We start from the raw sequence: 19,436 nt of genomic DNA, 5'->3' as shown, positions 1-19,436 counted from the left end.
GAGCTGCTCTGGTGGAACAGAGACTTGAAGCTGCATTGGTCTCTGAACCTTAACTTGGCAGTGACATCCTTGGGCCATCAGTCACTGCAGAGACAGGCCCTGGAGAAGGCAGGTGCAGCTCTTCTCTTCCCCGGAGGATTTGTGCCCTGCTCAGAAGCCAATTCCTGTCATCTGGGGCACAGAGATCCTCCCTAGGACTCAGACGAGTGCTATCGAAGATGAGGGTAAAAGACACGTGCCAAAGCTTTTCCAAGCAGACCCATTTGGTTCTTGAAGGTCTGTTCCTAGTGAGCTATCTTGGATGTAAGCAGCAAGACTTCTGCCTAGAAGACCTAGTGATGTATTGCCAAACAGAGGGCAGAGAAAAAAGTGCACTCGTGGCTGTCTCAGGATTCTTCATCTATTTGATGGGCCTTAAACACTGCAGCTCTTGCCATTTCTCCACAGGAATTTCAAAAGCCCCTGAAACACCATTTTTCCTACTCATGTGACTTTTCTAAACACAGACCTTTAATTTCTATGAAGATTTGTCAGCACCAAGAACCTTTTACGGCTTTGTCTTACATCTCCCATATGTCAAGGAAGACAGAAGAATTCCTGTGACTCAGGAACCAAGCACATCCCTAAAGAGCATGTGGGTCTTCAGAATGCTGAGCCTTAAAACTGATGTGGTCTGGACCAGCGACTTGGAACTCATGGTATGAGCCGGGTCCCTGCCCAGCTGCCCAGCACGGCTGTGGGGACACGGGGGAGGCAGGGCAGGTGCCAGGGCCAGGAGGGAGCTGGGATGGAGGGAGAGCCAGGGAGGGCCATTCCACCAGCCCCTGGAATGATGGGCTTTGGATCCTGGCAACCACCAACAGCTACTTGGGGTTTGGACCCTGGAGCAATCACAGCTGTGAACATTGGGGCTCAGACCTCCCAAAGGCCGATGGCAATTTGCTTGTCTGCTATTGCCAACGGCCTTTGGAGACTGGGGTTTAGTCCCTGAAAAGACCATGGGCCTTTGGGCACTGGGGTTTAGATCCTGCAAAGTCAAAGAATCTTTGGAGATTAGGGTTTAGACCCTGCAAAGGACAAGGGCCTTTGGAGATTGGGGTTTGGTCAGTGTTCGTGCAAAAGGGGCAGATGGAGCCCCAGCAGGTGAGTGAAAAATCCACTGCTCTCCTTGTCACAGGACCAGTAGGGGCTGGCTGGGCCTGGGCTGTGCTTCAGGGAATGGTTCCCTTTGGGAATAGCAAGGCATTAACAGTTGGCTGTTCCAGAGCTGGCAGCAGCTTTGGTGCTTGCTGTGAGGACAGGCCTGGGAGGGAATGGAGGGCTCCTGGCCATCCCAGAGCACAGCCACATCTCCTGCTCTGTCCTTGTCCCACTGGAGGCCATGGGCACAAACAATGGAGCAGCTTTTCATTGCCTTCCCTTCAGACCAATTTACAGCCCAGCCTCCATGCTTCCCAGAGACAAGAATGGGTTTCTCCCTGACATTTCCAAGATGATCCCTGGAGGCCACAGGGATAATAGGAAGATGGGCAACTCCCCTTCTGGTGGTCTTAGAAGTGATGACACACCTTCCAGCATGTTTGTTTCTGCTGCTGTCAAATTACTGGGCTGGAAATATTGGCAAGGAGGGGAGGAGGAGCTCAGCTGGAATTGCTGAGCTCTGGGACAGGCTGGGAAGCTCTTAGAGGTGACTGCCTCAGGGGCAACCATGAAGTCTGAGTGTGCTCTTCCCTGTGCTCTTCCAGGGCACTGGAGGCCTTTCTCACCGGGGATGTTCCTCCAGAGGCCCTGAGGTGAGCAAACTGTGCTGAGCTGGCTGGGATTTTGAAACTGCTTCTCCATGAATGGACATTGGTTCTTGTGAGATCAGAAGAGGCATCTCAGTGGTACTTTGGAATAGGAACAGAATACCTGACCAACAGCTGGATGTGGGCTTTCAGGTGCTGTTAGACGAAAGTGACAGCATGGCCAATTCCATCATCTGCACTGACCGTCCTGGGAACACGCTCTCAACTCGGACACCACTGATGAACAGCGTCCCTTGGAATTGGTTCAGGAAACCACAGACAATTGTGGGCACTTGCCAAAATATTTTGAGCAAATGGCAGTGAAATGTCTACTAGAAGAAATCAGAAGGCGAGTGTTTTCTCCTCCAACTCTTGAGATCCAGAGGCAATGTGCTTCCAGGCCTGGGAGTTCAGAGGGGTCCTGGGTGAAGAAATCCCGTGCCCTCCCAAGCATAGAACTCAGTGTGGCTCTTAAGCATCATCCTGCCTGGATTTTTCCTGCTCTGCTGTGACTCCCAAGGCTGTCTGGGAGATGCAGAGGAATCATGGAAGAGAAGACTCCTTCTTCTCACCATGCTGCTTCCCTGAATTGTGTTCTTTGTGTGCCCCTGCCCAGCAACTGCTTCTCCCTGAAGGAAAGCAAAATCCTGCCTTCCTTTGCCTTTGCCTCTGGAGGATTTCCCTGGGAGGGAAAGAGCAAGGTCTTCCTTAGCCCACTGTGCCCTGCTCCATCCTGCAGTGCTGAAAATGGGATCAGTGTCCCCTCAGGCCTCTTCGTTCTTCTGACTGAGCCTTGTCTCTGCAGTGACTGTGCAAACATGGAGAAGCCCAAGGAAATGCTGCAGCAATGCACTGGAATCCCGGAGCCAGGAGCCTCGAGTCTGCGTCAGAAGAGCACCAAGGAGCAGAAGGAAGCGTCAGCCGAGGCAGAAACGGCAGAGCAGAAGGACAGGATGGAGGTTGGGTTTGGAAATGAGACTGGTTCTCCATTGAAAACTTGTCTTGCTCTGCACACTGGGACACTGCTGTGCACACCTGGCTCAAGATGGCCCATGCATTTCTTAGCCAGGGATATGCAGGTTCATTGGCAACGTTGTATATGCTTCTGCAAAATGTGTTTCTTTGGGCAGCCACAGAGCCTCGAGAACAGGGATTGGAGCTGGGGAAGGGTCTGGAGCCCAGGTGTGATGAGGAATGGCTGAGGGAGGTCTCCTGTCCGTCAGTCCTTGTGACTGAGTCATCAGAGAGGGGACGGTGACACCTCCTTTTCTAAAAGCCAGTGCTGTTGTCTTTTCAGCTTGGGGGTTGTGGGAGGGATGAAGCTACAGATTTTTAGCGAGGAGCTTGCCTGGAACTTCATCTTGAAGGTTTTTCCTCCCCTCCTCAGGCAAGTGAGCGTGAAAGGCACCATGCGGAGATGCTGCAGCAATGGGAAAAAGAGAAGGCAGAGAGAGAGCAGGAGCACCAGAAGGTGCTGCTTGAGATGAGGCAGAAAGTTGCCACCCTGCAGGCACAACAAGAAGAGGAATGTACTAGATTTGAAACTGCCAAGCAAGAGGTAATGATTGTGAAAGGAGAACTGGTGTGATTTTTTGCAAGGCTGGAGCTGTGGGAGATGGCAGGATATGGGGCTGTGTGGAGCATGCCCACCGTGTGTTCTCCATGGAATTTGGGATGGTGAAAGGTGAACGGGGCTGTCTTTGGCACCAGGAATGATCCCACTCATAGGAAGCCAGGCAGACACATCATCTTTCAGCTGAGATTTGTGTGCTGCTCTTGTGCTCTGTTTTCCTAAGACGTACCTCAGAGTATCTTCACTGTTCTCTTCCTGCCCCCTTTTGGTGTGTACTGGCAGGTGTTCATAGCCAAAGGGAGTTTAGAGGACTTCTCTTTTGTGGGCATGGGGAGGGTGCAGCAGGAATGCTGAGACAAAAGAGAACAATCTTTTTAAAGCCTCGTCTGGATTATTTTTGAAGAGTAACCCAGAGATGTCTTCTGGGCAGGGTTTCCAGTCCCTTCCTGGGAAGCTGTGGCTCCCCCGGGGCAGACAGTGGCCCAGGGGAGCAGCAGCCGAGTGCTCTGAGAGCGCTCTGAGAGCCCATCAGTCTCTGCCTCTTGCCACACAGATGGTGCAGGGCAAGTGTGAAGCCCTCTGCTCTTTCCTTCTGTGCAGGTGCTGCTGGAAGAGCAGAATGAGAGGAAGGCTTTATCAGAGGCACTGCTCCAGACTCGGGGAGAGCTCAGCCGAGGCTGCCAGCAGGTGCAGCAGCTCAGGCAGGAGGTGAAAGAGCAGCAAGAGAAGGAGCAGGTAAGTGTGAGTAGGCAGGGCAGAGAGGGCAGGCCAGTGACAAGGGCACAAAAGGCAGCTCTGGGACTGAGGAGGCAAGGGCTGCTTCAGGCCCTGGGAGCCCTTCAGAGCCTGCTAAGCTCCAGAGCTCAGCCCCAGGAAGGAAGGCTTGCAGAGGAGACACAATTGGGTAGAGAGGCCAAAAGAAGAAGCTGAAGGAATGGGATTTGGAGACAGCATGTGCGAAAAGCTGAGGCTGAGGACAGCTCCCAGGAAGTTGCTCTGCATTTTGTTGCCAGACCATCAAGGCAGAGCTGCAAGCTGAGCTGCAGGAAGCTCAGAGCGAAATCCAGGCAGCACAAAGGAGGCACCAGGAAGAGCTACAAGGCATCACGGAGGAAATGAATCTCCTCCTTGAGCAGAGGGAGGCTCTACAAAAGCAGGTGAGCAAAACAGCAGTGGCACCACAGTCATCCAGGGAGGGATCTGTGGCCTTCTTGCTTTTCCATGGCAGAGCAGCAGCTGATGGGATGATCCCTGGGGCTGCCTGCTCCTGTGCTCTCCATGGCAGCTGCTCTGAAGGACACTCAGTGCTCTGCTGAATCTCAGCTGCTGCCCTGGACGGCTGGGCTAGTGCTCTGAGCTGTTGGCCAGCAACCATCAGCATGGATTCCTGCTGGCCTCTTCTTGCTAGCCTTGGTTTGGGAGGTGCATTTTCAGGTGCCCTTGGTGGGTCACATGGAAACTGAAACAAGTTGTCCATATCCATTATGAATCTGGTGCTGTCAGGAAGGGGAGAAAAGGAAAGTTGTCCTTTACCTTTCCTCGCAGCCTCTGCTGGGGCTGACAGTGACAAGCTGTGGCTGTGGCCTCTGACTGCTTTGTTCTGTTTGACTGGAGGTGGGAGAGTTGACATCTCAGCTGGCAGCCTCCCGAGAGTCGCAGGAAGCGATTGTCCAGAGAGCACAGGATCAGTCAAAGCAGAGACTGTTGGAGGTTGAACACGTCCAGAAGAAGCTGGAGGAGACAGAAAATAAGAATAAGTACCTGCAGAACCTGGGGATTGTATGGAGTCAATGGGAAGAAGTGGTACAGTAAAATTCAGAATTGCAGGCTTCTGTGAATGTCCTAGAGAGGGAAAAAGCCAGGTAAATGAAAGCCTGTGGGACTCGGCATTGTGGTGAATGGATTCCCTCTTTACCATCTTTGGTGCTGCATGTTCTAAGAGTTTATAAAATGTGATACCATGTAGTAATGAGTTGCATGCTTTCCTTCCAGGCTGATTGTATCTCGGGACGAAAAGAACCTGTGCCTCAGAACACTGGAAGAAACGAATCTGGAAGTGAACAATCACGTGTCTCAGTTTCATTCTGCTCTTCAGCAGACTGAGCAGCTCCGTTGTGAGCATCGAAGAGAACTGCAGGAGCTCAACACCCAGGTAAGCTGTGCACTCGCATCCTCTTCTCCATGGACACACAACACCATCTTTAGCTTGGAGGTCCCAACCTCTTGTCCCTCCCAGTAGCATCCACTGCTGCCTTGTTCTGCCCAGGGCTGCTGCTGCACCCTGAGGTTAAGGCTGGATCTGGTGTGTGCTGCTTTTGTTTTCTCCCATTCTCTCCCGGGTCCCAGCAGGAAATCTGAGAAGAGAAGCAGCAGCAGACTCCTTTGGAGCTTCTCTGTCCCTGTGTTAGCAGAGTTGTCCCAGATGGAGCTGGTGCCTGTGCTGGGCACTGAGCAGTGTGGGGACACAGCCGTGGCTATGGCAGGCTGGGCAGGACACTTCCACTGCAGCCACTTCAGGCAGTGTTCAGAGCTGCAGCCTCAAGGGTGTCCATTGCCTCCCTTTCCCTGTTTTCTCCACGTTTGTCTCCATTGAAATCCTTGGTTCTGCACCTTCTATTTCCTGCATGTTTTTTGCCTGAAGTCCTTTCTCCTTCATTGCTCTCCCTCCTGCCCACTCTGCTGCCTCAGGAGCAGCCCTGGCCCTGAGGCTCTGTGCATCCATCTTCCAGACCTGGGCCCTGCTGGAGGCAGTGATGGAGAAGGCAGCTCGCCAGGACACTCAGGAGAAGCAGCTGGAAAGTGCGATGTCTGAACTGTGTGTGAGGCTCCAGGGCTCTGAGGAAAGAGCAGAGGCCATGGTCACACAGTGTAAGGCCATGGAGCTGGAGCTGAGGAAGACACAGGCTCAGAGAGACCAACTAAATGCCCGCCATCAGGAGCTGCTGAAACTATTGGATGAAAAGGAGGAAGGTAAAGCTTCTCTTCCAACCATGCACTTCCCCACCCTGTCCCCCCGGTGCAGATTTCTGATCCCGTGCACATGAAAAGGGCAGTGCCCACACAGGGCAGAGGGGAAAAAACAGCCAGCGGGATATTTATCCATTGTAGTGCCAGTGAAAGATTTTCTCCAGAAAGATGCCGTGGCTGGCAGTGCCATCTGGCTGTGCTATGGCTGATCCCGTGCACACCTGGTGCCTTTCAGGTTGTGTCTGTGCTAAGGAGCTGTAGCTGGATGTCTCAGCTGCATTCCCCCAAACTCCAGGCCCTGCCAGAGCCTCCGGGCTATGGATCCCTCTGGAGCAGGGCTGCACAGGCATCCCTGCTCCTTTGTCTCTCTTGGATTGCTCACTCTGCACAAGCCCAAGAGCAAACACACTTTCCTATTTCTCTGAACCTTGCCCCATTCGTCCCTGCTTTTTTTCTTTGCCTGGAAATTTCCTTCATTTCTGACAGCTTTTTATCCCTTGAAGGCTTAGGGCCTGGCCAACACAGGTAAACAGAGAAGACAGTGCTGTTGTCTCTGCAGGATGCACTTCAGTCTGCCTTTGCTTTGCTCTTCCCCTTCTCCTTTCCCTTCTGTGCTGCAGCAATATGGAGGGAAGAACAGCAGGAGACTTCTCTAGAAGTTGCCCTGAAGGAAGAGGCTGAGACTCTTCGTCAGGTGGTGGCATCTCTGCAGAGGGAATTGGAGAGGCTGGAGAAGGAAAGGAAGGATGTGCTGGTGAGATTGGCAGATGCCACAAAGGGCCATTTCCTAGCTATGATTGGACCTTGTGTTAATAGTTCAAAGGAGCACCTTTTTCCAGTTTAACTTTTCGAATTCCAATCTTCCGAATAAGGAGGAAAAGGTGCTGCAGTCATGTCAAAGCCACACAGTGCTGAGGCTGCTGATTGTCCTCCATCATGGAGTTCTGTGCTCTAGAAGCTTTAGTTCTCCATATCCACACTGTCTCCATTGACATTGCATGGGTTGGGCAAATCCTCGTGTGCTGAGCCATGTTCAGATTTCTAAATATCTGGAGCTGGAAGGAGGGCTGAGAAGACCAAGTTTGCTGTTAATAGCAAGGTGTTTGGCCTTGGCCATCTGAGAACAGCCAGTGGGGAGAGAAGAGAGGAAAGCCAAGTGCTGATGCAGAGAAGGACGTGTGCCTGCAAGGGGACAACTCGTCCTGAGTGTCAGCAGAGAATGACAGCCTGATCTGGCCACTGCTGCTCCAAGAGAGGGCAGTGGGGCTCTCGGGATGGTGCCATGGAAACTCTACACAGGAGAGGTGGAACACCAGTGCTGTTAGCCCAACCCCAGGGAATGAAATGCTGGGGGTGTTTGCTCTTCCCTTCCTCCCTGATGGAGAGCACACCCTCGTGGCACTGCCTAAATCCTGGTCTGTGTTGCATTGAAATCCTGGCTGCAGTTCTGGCAGCTCCTCCCCAAAGGAACACTGGAATGGAGCTGCAAGATGTCGGGGAAGGGCAGGAAGGAAGCTGGGACGGGCTGAGTGAGCTGGGAAAGATGCAGCATCAAGGGGTGCCCAGCAAAAGTCTGCAGCATCCTGAGAGGCAGAGAGAGAGGGGCAGCCTGTGCCTGCCCCTGTGGCAGGCGACCTGATCTGGTATGAGAAGCAAACGAAGAGAGGGAATGAGTGACCATTTTTCTCCCTGTTTGGGCAGCATGAACAGGAATTGTACCAGGAGTAGATGAGAGATCTGGAAAGAAAAATGAAGTGCATGCAGCTGACATGAGAAATAATAAGGAAAAATATCAACAACTGGAATTAGAGAACAAATGAATGCAGAAGGATTTGGAGCATGGAGCTGCTGCTTTGAAGAAAAGGATGGAGAATGTTCAAGTCCTGAGGACTGCACTTAATCAAGAGTGAACTTGCCAAAGGGACTCTGAAGAAACATTTTGACATCCTAAGGCTAAAGTCTTGTATCCAGGTACACAGTGGCATTGATCTTCAGCCCACTGCAACATCCCTGAATTATTCCAGTGATGTTTCCCATAAAGAATTGGGACTCTCTTTCCCTGTCAGTCCAGGCCTGCTTGGGCAAAGCAGCCCGGGCTGCAGCAGGCAGCCTTGTCTGTGTGCCTGGCTCCAGCCAGAGAGCATTGAGTGCCAGATTGTTTCCTGGCACTCCCAGAATGACTGAAACAGCTCTGGAGCTTGCTGTTCAAATCAGCTCCAGACCATAGGTTGGGTATGGGGAGCCACTTCTCCCATGGCCAGACAAGGGCAGGCAAGACGTGGGGATTTGGATTTGGTGTGGGAAGGAATGGAGCAGGTGAGCAGAGTGATGAACTAAACTGAGCAGAGTTTTGTACTGAGAAGGCTGAACTGCAGCTGCATTGCTGGTGCTTCGAGGATGCTTCCTGTGATGGAGATTTCTGAGGTACAGCTTGTGTGGTATTGGAAATAAGGGAATCATCTTCTCTCTGTATCCCCAGCCGGCTTTTAAATCAGAAGTGGAGCAGCTCTTCTATATATCAGACACCAGCCTGGAATCTGAGCAGCAGGTTGCATCAACACAAGATTCAGAGAGTCCTGAATTGATCATTAAACCCAGGAGAAATTATGAGGTAAAATTGGCTTTCACTGCCTGTGCAGAGCCTCAGGCTCCCCTGGAACAGGACACGTTAGCCCAGGCACTTGGGAGTCCTCTGCTTGTTTGCTGCCTGTCCCTGTCCCTGCTGTGGCCACAGTATTTTGTTTGTTCTCTCTCTTGTGGCAGCCCATGACTTTCACAAGGCACCTTCACTCCACTGCCTCCCTCCATGGCCCCGTGTCCCTGGACACACACTGGCCTCTCTTGCACAGCTGCCAGTGAGAGCTTTTTGCCCCCAGTGTTGTCTGGTGCAATTCAGGGTGTCTGAGCAGAGATCTCCTTGCCTTGATGTCCAGAGGTCCTTTTGCTCCATGTTTGCTGACAGGTTTCTCTGACCCTGTCTCCATTCAAATGTGCAGGTGGCACCTGAAGGGAGGAGTGTCAAGAGAACATTTAGCTGTGTGCACATCTCGGGTGCCATTAGATTGGATGTGCCCCAGGCTGCCCAGCACAGTCTGTCGACTTCTTCAGAGGTGAGAAAACACTCTTCCTTGGTGGCAGGAACACAGCCCATGGCAAAGCACATGTCCCTCAGAAAGAAGAGGAGCAGCTACAAGCTGAGCTGTTTTCCTCAAGTCAGACAAGCCCTGAGCACTGCTCCCAGGGCTGTCATCTCCTGCACTTCACAGCAGACAGAGGGCAAAGTGCTGGAGCTGCTGAGGCTGCACCCACGGCAAAGCCAGCAGGAGGTGGGAGCAGCTGGCTCTCTGCTGCCAGCCAGCCAGGCAGCCACAAGCCCAAGGTGTCAGGAAAGAAGAGTTGGAGGAGTCTCAAGGCCTCAGCAGTGCTTGAAGGCTCATTTTGCCCATGGGCTTGGTTGCCCACATTGTGCTCTGCTCCCGTGTGGAATGATCTGAAGTTGTGAGAGGGAGATTTTGCTCCCTGACCTTGGGCTGGCTGTGCAAGAGTGAGCTTGCTGTTCAAATCAGCTCCAGACCAAAAGCTGGGCATGGGGAGCTGCTTCTCCTGTGTCCAGGCAAGGGTAGGCAAGACGTGGGGGTTTGGATTCTGTGTGTAAAGGAATGGAGCAGGTGAGCAGAGTGATGAACTAAACTGAGCAGAGTTTTGTACCAAGGGCTTAACAGCAGCTGCACTGCTGATGCTTTGAGGATGCTTCCCAATCCCGAGATTTGTGAAGGACAGCTTTTGTGGTGTTTGAAATAAGGGAATCATCTCATCTCTGAATACCCAGCAGGCTGCTGGAGCAGAAGGAAAGCAGCTGTCAGAGGACTCCAGGAAGGACATGGAATGTGTGCAGGATGTGGCTGCAACATCAGCAGAAGACAAGCCTGAGAAGTGTGAAGCAACCACTGACCCCAGAAGGAGTTATGAGGTAAAATGGGCTTTCACTGCCTGTGCAGAGCCTCAGGCTCCCCTGGAACAGGACATGTTAGCCCAGGCAGCACTTTGGAGTTCTCTGCTTGTTTGCTTGCCTGTCCCTGTCCCTGCTGTGGCCACAGTATTTTGTTTGTTCTCTCTCTTGTGGCAGCCCATGACTTTCACAAAGGCACCTTCACTCCACTGCCTCCCTCCATGGCCCCGTGTCCCTGGACACACACTGGCCTCTCTTGCACAGCTGCCAGTGAGAGCTTTTTGCCCCCAGTGTTGTCTGGTGCAATTCAGGGTGTCTGAGCAGAGATCTCCTTGCCTTGATGTCCAGAGGTCCTTTTGCTCCATGTTTGCTGACAGGTTTCTCTGACCCTGTCTCCATTCAAATGTGCAGGTGGCACCTGAAGGGAGAAGAATCAGAACTTTGAGGAGAGTGTTCCCCCCAGACTCCTTTACGTTGCCTGTCTGCGAGTCTGCCCAGGAAAATATGTCAGCTTCTGGAGGAGAAGAGTCCTCCAGTAGCTCAGAGTAGCAGCAGCCCTCCTACTGATGCAGAGCCTGTGGAGAAAGGGGTCAGCGGCCCAAATGTGTGCTTTGGAGATCAGAGTTGGGTTCCTAAATGCTGTCAGAGCTCTCTCTAATAGAGCTGTGGTGGCTGAGGGATGTACGTGGGAAGGGTTTGCCTGCCATGAACTGGACTTGTTGATCATCTGAGCTGTGTTCAGGGCCAGTCTGGGAGCCTGTTCCTTTCCCCTTGCCCAAGGGCAGAGTGTTGGTGAGGGCTGGAGTTGGAGGCTGTGTCTGCCCCGACAGCCGGTACCGTGGGGCTGTGGATGCTCCTGCCAGCGTGGGCTTGTCTGAGCCGGGCCTTGTGCCTCTTCCAGGTGTCCCTGCTGCAGTCACAGCTGGCCCAGGACTGACAGCACCGGCAGAACTACACTGAGAGCTGTGCAGGGAGGAGGCAGGAGCTGTCAGAACTTCACCAGGGGCTCTCCTGCTCCTCTGCAGCTGTGCTCAAAGAACCCAGAGCTGCTCTGGTGGAACAGAGACTTGAAGCTGCATTGGTCTCTGAACCTGAACTTGGCAGTGACATCCTTGGGCCATCAGTCACTGCAGAGACAGGCCCTGGAGAAGGCAGGTGCAGCTCTTCTCTTCCCCGGAGGATTTGTGCCCTGCTCAGAAGCCAATTCCTGTCATCTGGGGCACAGAGATCCTCCCTAGGACTCAGACGAATGCTATCGAAGATGAGGGTAAAAGACACGTGCCAAAGCTTTTCCAAGCAGACCCATTTGGTTCTTGAAGGTCTGTTCCGAGTGAGCTATCTTGGATGTAAGCAGCAAGACTTCTGCCTAGAAGACCTAGTGATGTATTGCCAAACAGAGGGCAGAGAAAAAAGTGCACTCGTGGCTGTCTCAGGATTCTTCATCTATTTGATGGGCCTTAAACACTGCAGCTCTTGCCATTTCTCCACAGGAATTTCAAAAGCCCCTGAAACACCATTTTTCCTACTCATGTGACTTTTCTAAACACAGACCTTTAATTTCTATGAAGATTTGTCAGCACCAAGAACCTTTTACGGCTTTGTCTTACATCTCCCATATGTCAAGGAAGACAGAAGAATTCCTGTGACTCAGGAACCAAGCACGTCCCTAAAGAGCATGTGGGTCTTCAGAATGCTGAGCCTTAAAACTGATGTGGTCTGGACCAGCGACTTGGAACTCATGGTATGAGCCGGGTCCCTGCCCAGCTGCCCAGCACGGCTGTGGGGACACGGGGGAGGCAGGGCAGGTGCCAGGGCCAGGAGGGAGCTGGGATGGAGGGAGAGCCAGGGAGGGCCATTCCACCAGCCCCTGGAATGATGGGCTTTGGATCCTGGCAACCACCAACAGCTACTTGGGGTTTGGACCCTGGAGCAATCACAGCTGTGAACATTGGGGCTCAGACCTCCCAAAGGCCGATGGCAATTTGCTTGTCTGCTATTGCCAACGGCCTTTGGAGACTGGGGTTTAGTCCCTGAAAAGACCATGGGCCTTTGGGCACTGGGGTTTATACCTTGCAAAGGACAAGGGCCTTTGGAGATTGGGGTTTGGTCAGTGTTCGTGCAAAAGGGGCAGATGGAGCCCCGGCAGGTGAGTGAAAAATCCACTGCTCTCCTTGTCACAGGCCCGGTAGGGGCCTGGCTGGGCCTGGGCTGTGCTTCAGGGAATGGTTCCCTTTGGGAATAGCAAGGCATTAACAGTTGGCTGTTCCAGAGCTGGCAGCAGCTTTGGTGCTTGCTGTGAGGACAGGCCTGGGAGGGAATGGAGGGCTCCTGGCCATCCCAGAGCACAGCCACATCTCCTGCTCTGTCCTTGTCCCACTGGAGGCCGTGGGCACAAACAATGGAGCAGCTTTTCATTGCCTTCCCTTCAGCCCAATTTACAGCCCAGCCTCCATGCTTCCCAGAGACAAGAATGGGTTTCTCCCTGACATCTCCAAGATGATCCCCAGAGGCCCAGAGGATGCCACAGGGAAAATAGGAAGATGCTCCAAGGGCTGGAGCACCTGTGCCATGGGAAAAGAATGCAAGAGTTGGGGTTGTCCCGCCTGGAGAATTTTCCAGGGTGATCTTAGAGCCCCTTCCAGTGCATGGAGGGGCTGCAAGAGAGCTGGAGAGGGACTTAAGGCAGGGTCCTGCAGGGACAGGTCAAATGACAGTGGTGTCCCACTTAGACAAGGCAGGGATGGATGGGACATTGGGAGGAGATTCTGGCTATAAATGTCCTTAGGCCCTGGCACAGGTTGCCCAGAGAAGCTGTGCTTGCCCCTGGGTCCCTGGGAGTCTTCAAGGCAAGGCTGGATGGGGCTCTGGGCAACTCCCCTTCTGGTGGTCTTAGAAGTGATGACACACCTTCCAGCATGTTTGTTTCTGCTGCTGTCAACTACTGGGCTGGAAATATTGGCAAGGAGGGGAGGAGGAGCTCAGCTGGAATTGCTGAGCTCTGGGACAGGCTGGGAAGCTCTTAGAGGTGACTGCCTCAGGGGCAACCATGAAGTCTGAGTGTGCTCTTCCCTGTGCTCTTCCAGGGCACTGGAGGCCTTTCTCACCAGGGATGTTCCTCCAGAGGCCCTGAGGTGAGCAAACTGTGCTGAGCTGGCTGGGATTTTGAAACTGCTTCTCCATGAATGGACATTGGTTCTTGTGAGATCAGAAGAGGCATCTCAGTGGTACTTTGGAATAGGAACAGAATACCTGACCAACAGCTGGATGTGGGCTTTCAGGTGCTGTTAGACGAAAGTGACAGCATGGCCAATTCCATCATCTGCACTGACCGTCCTGGGAACACGCTCTCAACTCGGACACCACTGATGAACAGCGACCCTTGGAATTGGTTCAGGAAACCACAGACAATTGTGGGCACTTGCCAAAATATTTTGAGCAAATGGCAGTGAAATGTCTACTAGAAGAAATCAGAAGGCGAGTGTTTTCTCCTCCTCCTCCAACTCTTGAGATCCAGAGGCAATGTGCTTCCAGGCCTGGGAGTTCAGAGGGGTCCTGGGTGAAGAAATCCCGTGCCCTCCCAAGCATAGAACTCAGTGTGGCTCTTAAGCATCATCCTGCCTGGATTTTTCCTTCTCTACTGTGACTCCCAAGGCTGTCTGGGAGATGCAGGGGAATCATGGAAGAGAAGACTCCTCACCATGCTGCTTCCCTGAATTGTGTTCTTTGTGTGCCCCTGCCCAGCCACTGCTTCTCCCTGAAGGAAAGCAAAATCCTGCCTTCCTTTGCCTTTGCCTCTGGAGGATTTACTTGGGAGGGAAAGAGCAAGGTCTTCCTTAGCCCACTGTGCCCTGCTCCATCCTGCAGTGCTGAAAATGGGATCAGTGTCCCCTCAGGCCTCTTCGTTCTTCTGACTGAGCCTTGTCTCTGCAGTGACTGTGCAAACATGGAGAAGCCCAAGGAAATGCTGCAGCAATGCACTGGAATCCCGGAGCCAGGAGCCTCGAGTCTGCGTCAGAAGAGCACCAAGGAGCAGAAGGAAGCGTCAGCCGAGGCAGAAACGGCAGAGCAGAAGGACAGGATGGAGGTTGGGTTTGGAAATGAGACTGGTTCTCCATTGAAAACTTGTCTTGCTCTGCACACTGGGACACTGCTGTGCACACCTGGCTCAAGATGGCCCATGCATTTCTTAGCCAGGGATATGCAGGTTCATTGGCAACGTTGTATATGCTTCTGCAAAATGTGTTTCTTTGGGCAGCCACAGAGCCTCGAGAACAGGGATTGGAGCTGGGGAAGGGTCTGGAGCCCAGGTGTGATGAGGAGTGGCTGAGGGAGGTCTCCTGTCCGTCAGTCCTTGTGACTGAGTCATCAGAGAGGGGACGGTGACACCTCCTTTTCTAAAAGCCAGTGCTGTTGTCTTTTCAGCTTGGGGGTTGTGGGAGGGATGAAGCTACAGATTTTTAGCGAGGAGCTTGCCTGGAACTTCATCTTGAAGGTTTTTCCTCCCCTCCTCAGGCAAGTGAGCGTGAAAGGCACCATGCGGAGATGCTGCAGCAATGGGAAAAAGAGAAGGCAGAGAGAGAGCAGGAGCACCAGAAGGTGCTGCTTGAGATGAGCCAGAAAGTTGCCACCCTGCAGGCCCAACAAGAAGAGGAATGTACTAGATTTGAAACTGCCAAGCAAGAGGTAATGATTGTGAAAGGAGAACTGGTGTGATTTTTTGCAAGGCTGGAGCTGTGGGAGATGGCAGGATATGGGGCTGTGTGGAGCATGCCCACCGTGTGTTCTCCATGGAATTTGGGATGGTGAAAGGTGAACGGGGCTGTCTTTGGCACCAGGAATGATCCCACTCATAGGAAGCCAGGCAGACACATCATCTTTCAGCTGAGATTTGTGTGCTGCTCTTGTGCTCTGTTTTCCTAAGACGTACCTCAGAGTATCTTCACTGTTCTCTTCCTGCCCCCTTTTGGTGTGTACTGGCAGGTGTTCATAGCCAAAGGGAGTTTAGAGGACTTCTCTTTTGTGGGCATGGGGAGGGTGCAGCAGGAATGCTGAGACAAAAGAGACAAAAGAGAACAATCTTTTTAAAGCCTCGTCTGGAGTATTTTTGAAGAGTAACCCAGAGATGTCTTCTGGGCAGGGTTTCCAGTCCCTTCCTGGGAAGCTGTGGCTCCCCCGGGGCAGACAGTGGCCCAGGGGAGCAGCAGCCGAGTGCTCTGAGAGCGCTCTGAGAGCCCATCAGTCTCTGCCTCTTGCCACACAGATGGTGCAGGGCAAGTGTGAAGCCCTCTGCTCTTTCCTTCTGTGCAGGTGCTGCTGGAAGAGCAGAATGAGAGGAAGGCTTTATCAGAGGCACTGCTCCAGACTCGGGGAGAGCTCAGCCGAGGCTGCCAGCAGGTGCAGCAGCTCAGGCAGGAGGTGAAAGAGCAGCAAGAGAAGGAGCAGGTAAGTGTGAGTAGGCAGGGCAGAGAGGGCAGGCCAGTGACAAGGGCACAAAAGGCAGCTCTGGGACTGAGGAGGCAAGGGCTGCTTCAGGCCCTGGGAGCCCTTCAGAGCCTGCTAAGCTCCAGAGCTCAGCCCCAGGAAGGAAGGCTTGCAGAGGAGACACAATTGGGTAGAGAGGCCAAAAGAAGAAGCTGAAGGAATGGGATTTGGAGACAGCATGTGCGAAAAGCTGAGGCTGAGGACAGCTCCCAGGAAGTTGCTCTGCATTTTGTTGCCAGACCATCAAGGCAGAGCTGCAAGCTGAGCTGCAGGAAGCTCAGAGCGAAATCCAGGCAGCACAAAGGAGACACCAGGAAGAGCTACAAGGCATCAAGGAGGAAATGAATCTCCTCCTTGAGCAGAGGGAGGCTCTACAAAAGCAGGTGAGCAAAACAGCAGTGGCACCACAGTCATCCAGGGAGGGATCTGTGGCCTTCTTGCTTTTCCATGGCAGAGCAGCAGCTGATGGGATGATCCCTGGGGCTGCCTGCTCCTGTGCTCTCCATGGCAGCTGCTCTGAAGGACACTCAGTGCTCTGCTGAATCTCAGCTGCTGCCCTGGACGGCTGGGCTAGTGCTCTCAGCTGTTGGCCAGCAACCATCAGCATGGATTCCTGCTGGCCTCTTCTTGCTAGCCTTGGTTTGGGAGGTGCATTTTCAGGTGCCCTTGGTGGGCCACATAGAAACTGAAACAAGTTGTCCATGTCCATTATGAATCTGGTGCTGTCAGGAAGGGGAGAAAAGGAAAGTTGTCCTTTACCTTTCCTCGCAGCCTCTGCTGGGGCTGACAGTGACAAGCTGTGGCTGTGGCCTCTGACTGCTTTGTTCTGTTTGACTGGAGGTGGGAGAGTTGACATCTCAGCTGGCAGCCTCCCGAGAGTCGCAGGAAGCGATTGTCCAGAGAGCACAGGATCAGTCAAAGCAGAGACTGTTGGAGGTTGAACACGTCCAGAAGAAGCTGGAGGAGGCAGAAAATAAGAATAAGGCGCTGCAAGTGTACCTGCAGAACCTGGAGAGGGAACGGAGTCAATGGGAAGAAGTGGCTCAGCAAAATTCAGAATTGCAGGCTTCTGTGAATGTCCTAGAGAGGGAAAAAGCCAGGTAAATGAAAGCCTGTGGGACTCGGCATTGTGGTGAATGGATTCCCTCTTTACCATCTTTGGTGCTGCATGTTCTAAGAGTTTATAAAATGTGATACCATGTAGTAATGAGTTGCATGCTTTCTTTCCAGGCTGATTGTATCTCGGGACGAAAAGAACCTGTGCCTCAGAACACTGGAAGAAAAGAATCTGGAAGTGAACAATCAGGTGTCTCAGTTTCATTCTGCTCTTCAGCAGACTGAGCAGCTCCGTTGTGAGCATCGAAGAGAACTGCAGGAGCTCAACACCCAGGTAAGCTGTGCACTCGCATCCTCTTCTCCATGGACACACAACACCATCTTTAGCTTGGAGGTCCCAACCTCTTGTCCCTCCCAGTAGCACCCACTGCTGCCTTGTTCTGCCCAGGGCTGCTGCTGCACCCTGAGGTTAAGGCTGGATCTGGTATGTGCTGCCCATGTTTTCCCCCATTCTCTCCCGGGTCCCAGCAGGAAATCTGGCAGGAGAAGCTGCAGCAGACTCCTTTGGAGCTTCTCTGTCCCTGTGTTAGCAGAGTTGTCCCAGATGGAGCTGGTGCCTGTGCTGGGCACTGAGCAGTGTGGGGACACAGCCGTGGCTATGGCAGGCTGGGCAGGACACTTCCACTGCAGCCACTTCAGGCATTGTTCAGAGCTGCAGCCTCAAGGGTGTCCATTGCCTCCCTTTCCCTGTTTTCTCCACGTTTGTCTCCATTGAAATCCTTGGTTCTGCACCTTCTATTTCCTGCATGTTTTTTGCCTGAAGTCCTTTCTCCTTCATTGCTCTCCCTCCTGCCCACTCTGCTGCCTCAGGAGCAGCCCTGGCCCTGAGGCTCTGTGCATCCATCTTCCAGACCTGGGCCCTGCTGGAGGCAGTGATGGAGAAGGCAGCTCGCCAGGACACTCAGGAGAAGCAGCTGGAAAGTGAGATGTCTGAACTGTGTGTGAGGCTCCAGGGCTCTGAGGAAAGAGCAGAGGCCATGGTCACACAGTGTAAGGCCATGGAGCTGGAGCTGAGGAAGACACAGGCTCAGAGAGACCAACTAAATGCCCGCCATCAGGAGCTGCTGAAACTATTGGATGAAAAGGAGGAAGGTAAAGCTTCTCTTCCAACCATGCACTTCCCCACCCTGTCCCCCCGGTGCAGATTTCTGATCCCGTGCACATGAAAAGGGCAGTGCCCACACAGGGCAGAGGGGAAAAAACAGCCAGCGGGAGATTTATCCATTGTAGTGCCAGTGAAAGATTTTCTCCAGAAAGATGCCGTGGCTGGCAGTGCCATCTGGCTGTGCTATGGCTGATCCCGTGCACACCTGGTGCCTTTCAGGTTGTGTCTGTGCTAAGGAGCTGTAGCTGGATGTCTCAGCTGCATTCCCCCAAACTCCAGGCCCTGCCAGAGCCTCCAGGCTATGGATCCCTCTGGAGCAGGGCTGCACAGGCATCCCTGCTCCTTTGTCTCTCTTGGATTGCTCACTCTGCACAAGTCCAAGAGCAAACACACTTTCCTATTTCTCTGAACCTTGCCCCATTCGTCCCTGCTTTTTTTCTTTGCCTGGAAATTTCCTTCATTTCTGACAGCTTTTTATCCCTTGAAGGCTTAGGGCCTGGCCAACACAAGCAAGCAGAGAAGACAGTGCTGTTGTCTCTGCAGGATGCACTTCAGTCTGCCTTTGCTTTGCTCTTCCCCTTCTCCTTTCCCTTCTGTGCTGCAGCAATATGGAGGGAAGAACAGCAGGAGACTTCTCTAGAAGTTGCCCTGAAGGAAGAGGCTGAGACTCTTCGTCAGGTGGTGGCATCTCTGCAGAGGGAATTGGAGAGGCTGGAGAAGGAAAGGAAGGATGTGCTGGTGAGATTGGCAGACGCCACAAAGGGCCATTTCCTAGCTATGATTGGACCTTGTGTTAATAGTTCAAAGGAGCACCTTTTTCCAGTTTAACTTTTCGAATTCCAATCTTCCGAATAAGGAGGAAAAGGTGTTGTAGTCATGTCAAAGCCACACAGTGCTGAGGCTGCTGATTGTCCTCCATCATGGAGTTCTGTGCTCTAGAAGCTTTAGTTCTCCATATCCACACTGTCTCCATTGACATTGCATGGGTTGGGCAAATCCTCGTGTGCTGAGCCATGTTCAGATTTCTAAATATCTGGAGCTGGAAGGAGGGCTGAGAAGACCAAGTTTGCTGTTAATAGCAAGGTGTTTGGCCTTGGCCATCTGAGAACAGCCAGTGGGGAGAGAAGAGAGGAAAGCCAAGCGCTGATGCAGAGAAGGACGTGTGCCTGCAAGGGGACAACTCGTCCTGAGTGTCAGCAGAGAATGACAGCCTGATCTGGCCACTGCTGCTCCAAGAGAGGGCAGTGGGGCTCTCGGGATGGTGCCATGGAAACTCTACACAGGAGAGGTGGAACACCAGTGCTGTTAGCCCAACCCCAGGGAATGAAATGCTGGGGGTGTTTGCTCTTCCCTTCCTCCCTGATGGAGAGCACACCCTCGTGGCACTGCCTAAATCCTGGTCTGTGTTGCATTGAAATCCTGGCTGCAGTTCTGGCAGCTCCTCCCCAAAGGAACACT

At 52.9% G+C, this 19,436-nt stretch overlaps 1 pseudogene; it reads right to left on the bottom strand.

Moving 5' to 3' along the window:
- The window catches only part of LOC148221777 (sacsin-like), a 56,492-nt pseudogene that overhangs the window by 20,097 nt on the left and 16,959 nt on the right, over positions 1-19,436 (bottom strand).

This window comes from Sturnus vulgaris, chromosome 17 (assembly GCF_052056855.1).
Source record: "Sturnus vulgaris isolate bStuVul1 chromosome 17, bStuVul1.hap1, whole genome shotgun sequence".
NCBI classification, from domain to species: Eukaryota; Metazoa; Chordata; class Aves; order Passeriformes; family Sturnidae; genus Sturnus; species Sturnus vulgaris.
The sequence above is the reverse complement of the archived record's forward strand: the minus strand, read 5'-3'. Positions and strand labels throughout refer to the sequence as shown.